The sequence below is a fragment of the Meriones unguiculatus genome, chromosome 12 (genome assembly GCF_030254825.1).
Source record: "Meriones unguiculatus strain TT.TT164.6M chromosome 12, Bangor_MerUng_6.1, whole genome shotgun sequence".
NCBI classification, from domain to species: Eukaryota; Metazoa; Chordata; class Mammalia; order Rodentia; family Muridae; genus Meriones; species Meriones unguiculatus.
In genome coordinates this window covers 53,456,905-53,467,330 of record NC_083360.1, presented here as the reverse complement: position 1 = coordinate 53,467,330, position 10,426 = coordinate 53,456,905, and the positions used below count along the sequence as shown (strand labels likewise).

The 10,426-nt window shown below is 35.7% G+C and overlaps 1 pseudogene; it reads left to right on the top strand.

Annotated features, from left to right (window-relative positions):
* Nucleotides 1-242: 242 nt before the first annotated feature.
* LOC110544897 (ATP-binding cassette sub-family F member 2-like) lies at nt 243-1,922 on the top strand (annotated as a pseudogene).
* Nucleotides 1,923-10,426: the final 8,504 nt, after the last annotated feature.

Here is a 10,426-nt window from a genome sequence, read left to right as displayed (position 1 = left end):
CAGAAAGAGTGGTAGCACCAAAAAAATCACTCATAAAATAAAAGAGGCTAGAGCAACTGGCATAGGGATGTACATGTTTCCTTCTGATGTGTTAAAATAAGATCTAGTTTAGGAAACCATTTTATACAGTCTCTGAATGATCAGGAGTCTTGTTTTGCAGTTTTAGAATAGCAAAATCAGAAAAGACCTGTTCAAGTAGAAAGAATGTTATTCTGTAACCAGTATGTCCTTGAGTTCCTCCCATGCTGGAGAGGGAGGCTGAGTGGTTAGCTCATGAGGATGCGGAGTGTGAGAAGTTCATGGAACTCTATCAGAGGCTAGAAGAACTGGACACTGATAAGGTTGAGATGAAGGCTTCAAGGCTCTTACACAGACTGGCTTTCACCCCTGCCATGAAGTGCAAGAAGCTAAAAGACTTCAGTGGTGGCTGGCAGATAAGAGATGCTCTTGCCAAAGCCTTCTTTATTCAGCCCTTCCTGCTGTTTCAGGTCGAGCTGACCAACCACCTGGGCCTGGATGCTTGTGTATGGCTGCAAGAAGAACTTAAGACTTTCAAGAGCATTCTGGTCCTTGTGTCCCATTCCCAGGACTTTCTGAATGGAATCTGTACCAACATCATCCACATGCACAAGAAAAAACTGAAGTTCTACATGGATAATTATGATCAGTATGTGAAAGCACGGCTGGAGCTGGAATAGAACCAGATAAAGAGGTTTCACTGGAAGCAAGACCAGATAGCACATATGAAAAACTACATTGCCAGGTTTGGCCAGGGCAGTGCAAATCTGGCCTGGCAGGCTCAAAGAAAAGAGAAAACACTACAGAAAATGATGGCATCAGGACTGACAGGATTGTGAGTGACAAGACACTGTCATTATATTTCCCACTGTGTAGTAAGATCCCACCACCTGTCATTATGGCACAGAACATGAGCTTCAAGTATACAAAGGATGGGCCTTGCATCTACAATAATCTAGAATTTGGCATTGACCTTGAGGCAGAAGTTGCTATGGTTAGAGCCAACAATGCAGGGAAGTCCATTCTTCTGAAGCTGCTAACTGGAGAGCTTCTGCAGAGATGGAATGATCTGAAAACATTCTCATGTTAAGATAAGATGTTACCATCAGCACTTACAGGAGCAACTGGACCTGGACCTTTCACCATTGGAGTACATGATGAATTGCTACCCAGAGATCAAGGAGGAGGAGATGAGGAAGATCATTTGGAGATATGGCCTCACTGGGAAACAGCAGTTGAGCCCAATCCATAATCTGTCTGATGGGCAGAAGTGCCAAGTGTGGCTGACCTGTCTGGCCTGGCAGAACCCTCATATGCTCTTTCTGGGCAAGGCTACCAATCACTTGGACATTGAGACCATTGTTCTCGCTCACCAACCTCAACAAGCTTCTGGCTTTACTATTAAGAGTGTATCAGTGGATTTGGAGAAAAGCATGGGAGGAGAAGAGGGAGGGAGGGCGGGATGGGAGGGAATGAGGGAGGGAGGTTACAGCTGGGATACAAATAGGATACAAAGTGAATAAACTATAATTAATATAAAAAATTAAAAATTAATAAATAAAAGAGTGTACTTTTCTGAACTTCAGATTGTTCCCTACATTCTTTTTTCTTTTTTTCATCAGAGCCACTATCAAAAACATCTTTACCTAACTTTGCTAAACAATCTATTTTTCCAAATTCTTTCTAAGGGTAGTGGCCATTGCTAACAATCTACGTCTTTAGGTTCTTTTAAAGGGTGGTGGTTAAACCATTCATTACTCTGCTCCAGCAGCAGAGCCTAAAAAAGATCTACCATTGTTTTTTTTTTTTTACAAGTTTCACAAAATGTTTATGTAGCAATCATAAATTTAAATGCATTCCTTTTTGAGCTTCTTTATAAATTTACTCCTTATATTTAGGAGTAAATATTTATATTTACTTATATATTCATAAGGCAGAACACTTGTTTCCATGAGAAACATCTTGTGTCTTTATCAACTTTCCCATGAGTTTTATCATTAAAATATAGTATGTTTACAGTTCACCATCCCTTTTGACAAGACATTCAGTGTCTTATCTAAGTCAGCTTTGAAGTGCTATCTAAAAGGAACTGTGAAATTTAACTGTTCTTTAAACATTTCAAATATTTTAAATGAATAATGGTCTTATAAAGTTATGGATAGTTTGAAATCAGAAATGCAACTGTCTTCATTTTATAATGTGAAGAAAGAATGAAATAAGTTAAATATCCATAGTTTTCTACCTCAGTAATTAAACAAGTTTCCATAGTTCTAGGAAATATTATTTTCTTGATATTAAAAGTATAAAGTTAAAAACTTAACATGGTATTTCAACTCTGTTCATGTTTCCTCCATATCCAATCTAAAATAATACAGTTTTTATCAATTTTAGATAGAAAATAAAGTTATATGTTAAAGGATGAATTAACATATGACATTCTCCTAACCATGGGTAGAATTTTGAAAATATAATGCCTCTCTAAAATATTTTCATTGTAATTTATGTCCTAAAATCTAAATTAAATGTTCTATAAAAGCAAAATCAAATCTCTCATTCAATTCTTTAAAATGATTTTGTTACTTTAAATAAATTTAATAATATATCACATTGCATTTTATTTCATTTCACAGATTAGTTTTAGTTTTTAATGTGTGTGTCTGTGTGAGTGTGTGTGTGAAAGCACCTATATGGAGGTAAGAATATGACTTGTGAATGTGAGTTCCTTTTCTCTACCCTGCGGGCTCCAGGGACCAAACTCAAGGGGTCAGGCTTGGCAGCAAGCCCTTTTACAAGTAAGCCATCTCATTAGCCCCAAAGCACACCGTTGAATTAATGATATGCCTTACAGGCTCAAACTTAGACACCATAGTTCTTTCTAATATTTCCGATGAGGTGTCCAAATATTAATTGTTCTTTATTATTTTACCACCTCATCTTAGTTCACCAGGTAGGTACACACATGGTAGAGAAATGTAGGAAGCCAGGAGTAGATAAGTAAGTAAATAAAAGCCACTCATTTTTACATAACTGGAGAGATGGCTCATGGCTAAGAGCTGCTCTTCCACAGGTACTGAGTTAAATTCCCAGCAACCACATGGTGGCTCCCAACCATTTATAATGAGATATGGTGCCGTCTTCTGGCATGCAGGTAGAACATTGTATACATAATAAATAAATAAATAAATCTTTTTTAAAAATTTAACATTGTTAATTTTAAGTGCCAGACATACTGCCCAGTGAGGAGCTAGAAGCTCCCTTAGAGTTTTTCACACAATTCATCTGTTAGGAGATTATGAGAACTGCAAGGATAACAAGCAGAACTGTGCTCCATAACAGCATGAAATCCTCAGGACAAGTAGATCTCTAGGCTGTGCCATGCTGTGAAACACATATCATGGCTCTGCTAACTGGTGCACCACATTCCATGAGTTCCAGAGATGTTTTGCTGTTGCTCCTGCATGGCTCCTGATGCATGTAAATATCAATGAATATCATTCTTACAACCAGTGGAAGACTTATCTTCTTGGAAACAGATTTGCAAAAGAAGATCTTAGAGAAAATTTGAAAAAGTGTAATCTACTTCTAGTCTAGATTTCATAATTATCTTTCTGAAGCAACCTTCAAAGTTAGTTTTTTTGGACCCTTGTAGACAAATGTGTTAATAGTTTGAGGTACTTGCCTCCATTCCAGCAGACACAAGGCTATGCGGGACACAAGATAGGCGGGAAAGAGAAGAAAGGGGAGGAACAGGTCTTAGGACATAAAGCCTGCCATTCCTTCCCTTCTCCTTGCAGTGCTTCCAATTTAACTTCACTTGAATGCAATATTTTCTCAACTGGAGATGTTCAGCAATGCCTGGAGAAAGCACTGGCTACCCAACAGACAGACATAATACCTGTAAGCATCCTGCCATGCTCAGAACAGTGCTGCACATCAGAACACTTCTTGATATAAAATGTCAGTGGTGTTCACACTGAAAGCCCCCAACAGAACAAGCTGTGACCAAAGTAGACATAGATAGAAGTAAAGCGCTCTGATCCACCTTTAAGAAATGCTTGTGATAGAAGACTCTTTATTTTGTCCTAGAAAAAGTGATCTAAGTTCAGAAGAGCTTAAAAGCAAGAAAGATATATGGCAGTTAAGGTAAAGGCTCCTGTTACAAGAAGCATTCTGCCTAAAGGGCCCAGATTCCCCTAGAATCAGATTTTCAAAAACATTTTTTTGAGGGGAGGGGTACAGAGTGTAGTAACAGAGGTAGTATGTAAACATGCAGGTTTTCAAGAGTGAATAAATAAGTCTTTATGTAAATCAGTAGCTTGCTTAGCTAGAAGCTATCTAGATAAAGCTGCCTAGAGGCAGAACATCCAGCTGTTTAGTTTGAAAGGTAGCTGCTTCTGACTAGGAAATAAAATGTCAAAAGATTAGTTTGAGGTTATTGCCTTTGTTTTTGTGGGGGAAATTAAAGATTTATTTTTCCACATTTTAGTTTTCAGTACTATAATGAGATGAGGATGTATTTTTTTCTGCTACTTTATTGCATTTAAAAAAATAGTGAAGTGCTGGAGAGCTTGCTCAATAACCATTGACAAGCACTGTCTGCTTTTCCAAATGATCCCTGTTCAATTTGCAGCACACACACATGGCAGCTTACAGCCAGTTATAGAATACTCAGCTTCCTCTTCTCACCTCCAGAGGCACCGCACATGCGCATGGTGCACGATGATACATGCAGTCAGAACACCCATACACATAAATAAAACAAAACAATTTTTTTTAATGAAGGTGGAAACTGTTACAAATGTTGGCCATCAAGTGCTGTGGGTATTCTCTCCCCCTTAGACAGTTAGTTGTCTGGGAAGAGGAAGATTCTGGGAAAGATCTGGAGATGTGTTAAGGAGCCAAAATGAAATTTCTCATATCTCCCTGGGATACTACAGAAACTACAACAACAGCAGCAACATTACCAAGATGAACACTCATCTCTCTTGACTTCCTGTCTGGAAAAAAAATGCCCAAAAAAACCCCAAAACAAACAAACAAACAAACAAAAACAATGGGACCAGACCAGCCTCTTCAAACATACAGCCATGTCTTCCCTGCTATAAATAGAGAGTATCCTCAAATTTAGCAGTGTTTTAAATTCTCTAATACTCAAGTTATATATGTCAGTAAAAGGAACATCTCTTTTTTGACAATTGGATGGATATTTATACGTACATGCTGGTATATCTTTGATTGAGCATGTATCTACAAGCTATTTCTGACCACTTTAGAAAAGTGTAGAAAAAAAGCATTTCAGAGCGAGGTTTTCTTCAAACAATAAAGAAAGTGAAACCCTCAGACAGAATTTCTCAGGATGCAAAGTATTGAGAAATCCTTTAAAGCTTTTCAGAGGGACAAAATACAGATACTCACAGCACCACTTTGACATAAACTTGTCACCCCAGTATCTTCAAACTGCTTTCATCTGTGACAGACATTTCACATTTTCTAGAACATGGAATAGACATAAAAGGAAAAACATATTTTTCAGATACAATAAAAAAAACAGCCTATCAAGATTTAGAATTAAACCATAACTGTGTCTTACATACATTCCGATGGCTGAGGAAGAAGCTATAATTGTCATAGAAGTTGAAAGGTTATTTAAGCATGTACTCAAAACAAAAGGCATAAGGTGTCTTAGCTGTGTGAACAACAAAATCACTAGTATAAAGTTCAACTGAGGAACGATACTGGTATATGGAATAAATTAAAAGAAGATTGGCAAAAACATTCAAGAAAATTGGGAAGAGCATGAGGATAATAAGAAATTTGATGGAGAAATTTGGCCCTCTTAACTATGTTGGGCACCCATGAAGATCTTATAATCACTTCCAGAATTACAGGCCTATGCAGATGTTCAGGCAGCCCTGGAAATCTGTTATACAACAGCACTATTTAAAGCAATAATTGTTTTAGATAAATTCTCTCCAGAATCTGCCTTCTGAAGGGGATAAACATGACAGAGAGTAATGCTATGGTAGTAATTTATAGGACTTTTGACTTTAATTCTCATGTTACAAACACAAGAATTGTATGATAAAAAATATAGCTTAATTTAACTTTACCTAATAAACAACAAAGTGCAAAGCAAAGGTTGGTTTGCCATGATTTGAGTCAGAAATATTTTACTAGCTCTATTTACTATTCTCCTAAAATGGGATATGAAAGGACATTTAGAAATGTGGTTAGTATCAATTGGACTTTACTTTTCAAAGTAAAATCTGAATTGTGTTTTTAAAAATCCCTTACCAAATTGACAGGTATTGCCAGCATGAGCTAATCCCTACGTCTTGATTAATGGACTCCTTAGACATTAAGCAATAGAGTGAAAAGCCTCAGAATCAGCACTACTACCTAAGTTAGAATTTATAGCAATATATTTTATAAACTCTAAGAGAATTTCATGTAATTCATCTTGGTCATATTAGGCCCAATTTCCAGATCTGGATCCATTCTCCTCCTACCTCCCCCACACTCCATACTTTGTGTCCTGTTTGTTTGTTTGTTTGTTTGTTTGTTTAGAAGAGACTGCATCACAGCAGATACCCTCATCCTCTGCTCTTACACGACTTCTACTTCATCTTTGGCAATGATGTTTCCTGAGCCTTAAGTGTATGTTGTAAGTATATTGAATGGAGGCAGGCATCCCACAATGAGTTTGTCTCTGCATTCTGACCAGTTGTAGCCTTCTATAATATTATCTGTCCACTGCAAAGAAGAAACCCTATTTGGTAAGAGATGAGACCTGTGTTAATTGTGGCTATAAGGATAAGTATTTAGAATACAGTTAGAAATTATGCTAGTTTGAGAAAGAAGCTTAATATCACCATCAAATGATGATTGTCTATGCTAGACATGAATTCCTTACCTTAAGTACAATTGGATGGCTGTTGAATATCCCCAGCATATATGTGCCATTGTTACATCTTTAATAGTATCTTGTCATGTTTGTCACTGTTGTGTTCCATTGATGTCATAACATGATAGATCTACTGATTGTTTCTCTTCACTAGTAGCTTGCACAGCCATTCAAAAACTATTGTAGCTAGTCTTCATTGAGGAGGCTTACAAGTCATATCCAAATTGATTGCTCCCAAATTCCGTGTCTAAAGTGTTTTACGTCTCAGCAACAGGTTTTACTAATCATCAAGGGCAATGGAAACAGCCCATATTGCTTTAGGAGTCTCACTGGTCCTCTGATTAACAACTCAAAATGAGGTTTGCCGTACCCAGAACTTTGGTATTTCTGAGTCTGTGGTTTTCTTGCCTTTTTTTTTTTTTTTTTTTTTTTTTTTTTTTGTTGTTGTTATATAAATTTTTGCTTGGACAAAGGTAACCTTTAAATTGAGTTTTTTTTTTCTTTTTTAATTTTTATTAATAACAGTTTATTCACTTTGTATCCCCCCGTAGCTCCCTCCCTCCTCCCCATATCACCCTCCCTCCCTCTTCTCTACCCAAGTCCCTCCCCAAGTCCACTGATAGGGGAGGTCCTCCTCTCCTTCCTTTTGATGCTAGTCTATCAGGTCTCATCCGGAGTGGCTTCATTGTCTTCCTCTGAGGCCTGGTAGGGCTGCTCCCCCATCAGGGGGAGGTGATCAAAGAGCAGGCCAATCAGTTTATGTCAGAGGCAGTTCCTGTTCCCATTACTATGGAACCCACTTGAACACTGAACTGCCATGAGCTACATCTGTGCAGGGGTTCTAGGTTATCTCCATGAATGGTCCTTGGTTGAAGTATCAGTCTCAGAAAAGAACCCTGTGGGCATATATTTTGGTTCTGATTCTGTCCTTGTGTAGCTCCTGTCCTCTCCAGGTCTTACTATCTCCCCCTTCTTTCAGAAGATTCCCTGCACTCTGCCCAAAGTTTGGGCAGAGTTTTCAAGTGCTATAACTTCAATTACACTCATTCCTAATATTCCTAATATACTAAAGTGTGTGTGTGTGTGTGTGTGTGTGATGTTGTATATAATGGTTCTCTATGAGATTATTTATATCTCATATCGTTCCTGTTATTTATCTTTTCTCTCTCTCTCTCTTCCTCTACCTTTGTCTTTTCATTCTTCTTCTGTTCTCAGGTAAGTCTCTTTAGTATATTTTCCCATCTCTTTGCCTCTTCGCTCTTATCAACTGCATCTTGTTATTGCTATCTGGTGTTTCCGTCTATGGTAATTCATTGGAAGTTAGCATTAGACAGGTTGGGTATAATTATATATAAACTAGCATCAAAATTTGCATTAAAGGAGTGCTATAAATGTTCTATTTAACAGCTTAGAACATCTAGAAAGGACACCAGCAATTTTTTCTCAGGCAAGGATATCAATAGTGAGAAGCTTAGACTGCCTAGTTGCAAGGTCTACGTTGTGACAGAAGAACACCTGCATGTCAATATAGATAAGTTAAACACCTAGTGGATGAAATGGTAACAAGATGCGACAATGAGAAACTATATATATCTCATACAAGAGAGTTTTCAGAAGTTTCATGAGAATAATAACCATCTTGGAAAGGTCATGCTATCCTACTAACCTACAAGCCACTAATGATTAACAGATGATAGGATGTACTATCATAAAATGAATTAAACCACGTCTGAAAGACAGAATGCAGGTGGCTAGAACACAATCCTCACACAGACAAAGAGGATAAGTAGACTGGGTAATTTATTCATTTCACATACTTAGTACAGAGGAATACAGGCAGATCTACAGGGTACATTATAGAGAGTCCTAAATCCATTGAGTAGTGATTGATTCTCTAGTAACTTCAAACAGCAAGAAGTTCAGTAATATAAAAGGGTTCTAGGAGTGAAGCAATGTCTGATAATAACTGAGCAGCTATAGTGTCAAATGCACATAACAATTCTCTAAGTTTCATGTTCAAAATCTGTCAGACTGATTGGAAACAGCATAAGACAGGAAGGATGCATCATTATATTATTTTTCATTTCATGTTTTGATCTTAGCACAATGCTTAATAAAATAAATGAGCTGTTGCCTGAGGTTATAATATATAATAATATATTACATATTATTATATATTATAAAATATAATGTATTATATAATATATATGTTATAATATATAATATATGATACACAACATACACTATGATATATGATATTATGTGTTATATAATATATAATATTATTAATTTATATTATTTTAAATTTATATTATATTTATATATTTAACATATTGTATCTTATATAATATTACTATTATGCTAATATAATAATATTATATAATATATTATATAATGTAATTATATATACTATAACATAATATTATATATTAAATTATATATAATCAAATATATATTAGGTATCTATATATATATTAGATAATCTGTATGACCTAGTAAGCAAATAAATGAATGTTTATATCCTTCATTTGCAACTTCTGTTTTGTTTCTTATGCATTCTCCTCTCTTCAGTTACTTGCCTCCTTGAAAAAAGACTCATGGTCCACTGCACTGGGCTTTTATTCATCGTTCTTTTTGTTCAATACTAGGTGTTTAACAGCTGAAGAAAATACAGCAAAAGGAAAATGAGAAAGAAAAATAAAGAACTCCTGTTATTGTCAACATTTTATTGCTTATATAAGATAACTTTGGGTAAAATTATGTTACTTTACCAGTTTTCAATGATAAAAAATCCAAAGTACTCCTAGTAATATATGGTGCTAATGAAATGCGCCATATGAAAAAACAAACCAAAATTAGACATTTACACCAGTTTATGACAGGTGAAGAGAGTGTGAAGAGTTAAAATATGGCTAATAGAATCACAAGCTTGATGTCACAATTTTACAATTTTGTTTTATACATAGTTTACTAAACTAATTAATTATATTTAAAATATTTGTAATTTTAATAGCTTAATTTCACATTTTCCTTTATTCTAATTCTATGACTATCAATCTGATGCTCAGAGGTTATTTTTTTTAACAAGTTTTAACATACTACTTGCTCTGGAAGACATTAAACAAGTCGCTGATGAGAGGAAAATCCTTTCAGCATGACATGGTGGAAAGAACACAGCCTTAGGTATTACATATGTTGCTGATAATAATCGGCAAAGATGGTGGAATGGTAGAATATATTTCATTTAAAAAAGGAAATACCAAAATTAAGAATTTACTGTGGGATAAAAATAACTTCATTCATGTGCTTGACATGTAGTTCAGTAATGCTCTATACCTAGTATTAGAAATCATAATCCTTATGTTTTGATTGCAGGAGTGATGTGTATAGACCTAGAAAGGAATAATTAAAAAGAAAAAAAAATACCGATAATGCAGAAAAAATAATGCCATGTTACAGAATTTTCAAATATTCTTTTCCTTTCCCTATTCTTGATGGGTAACA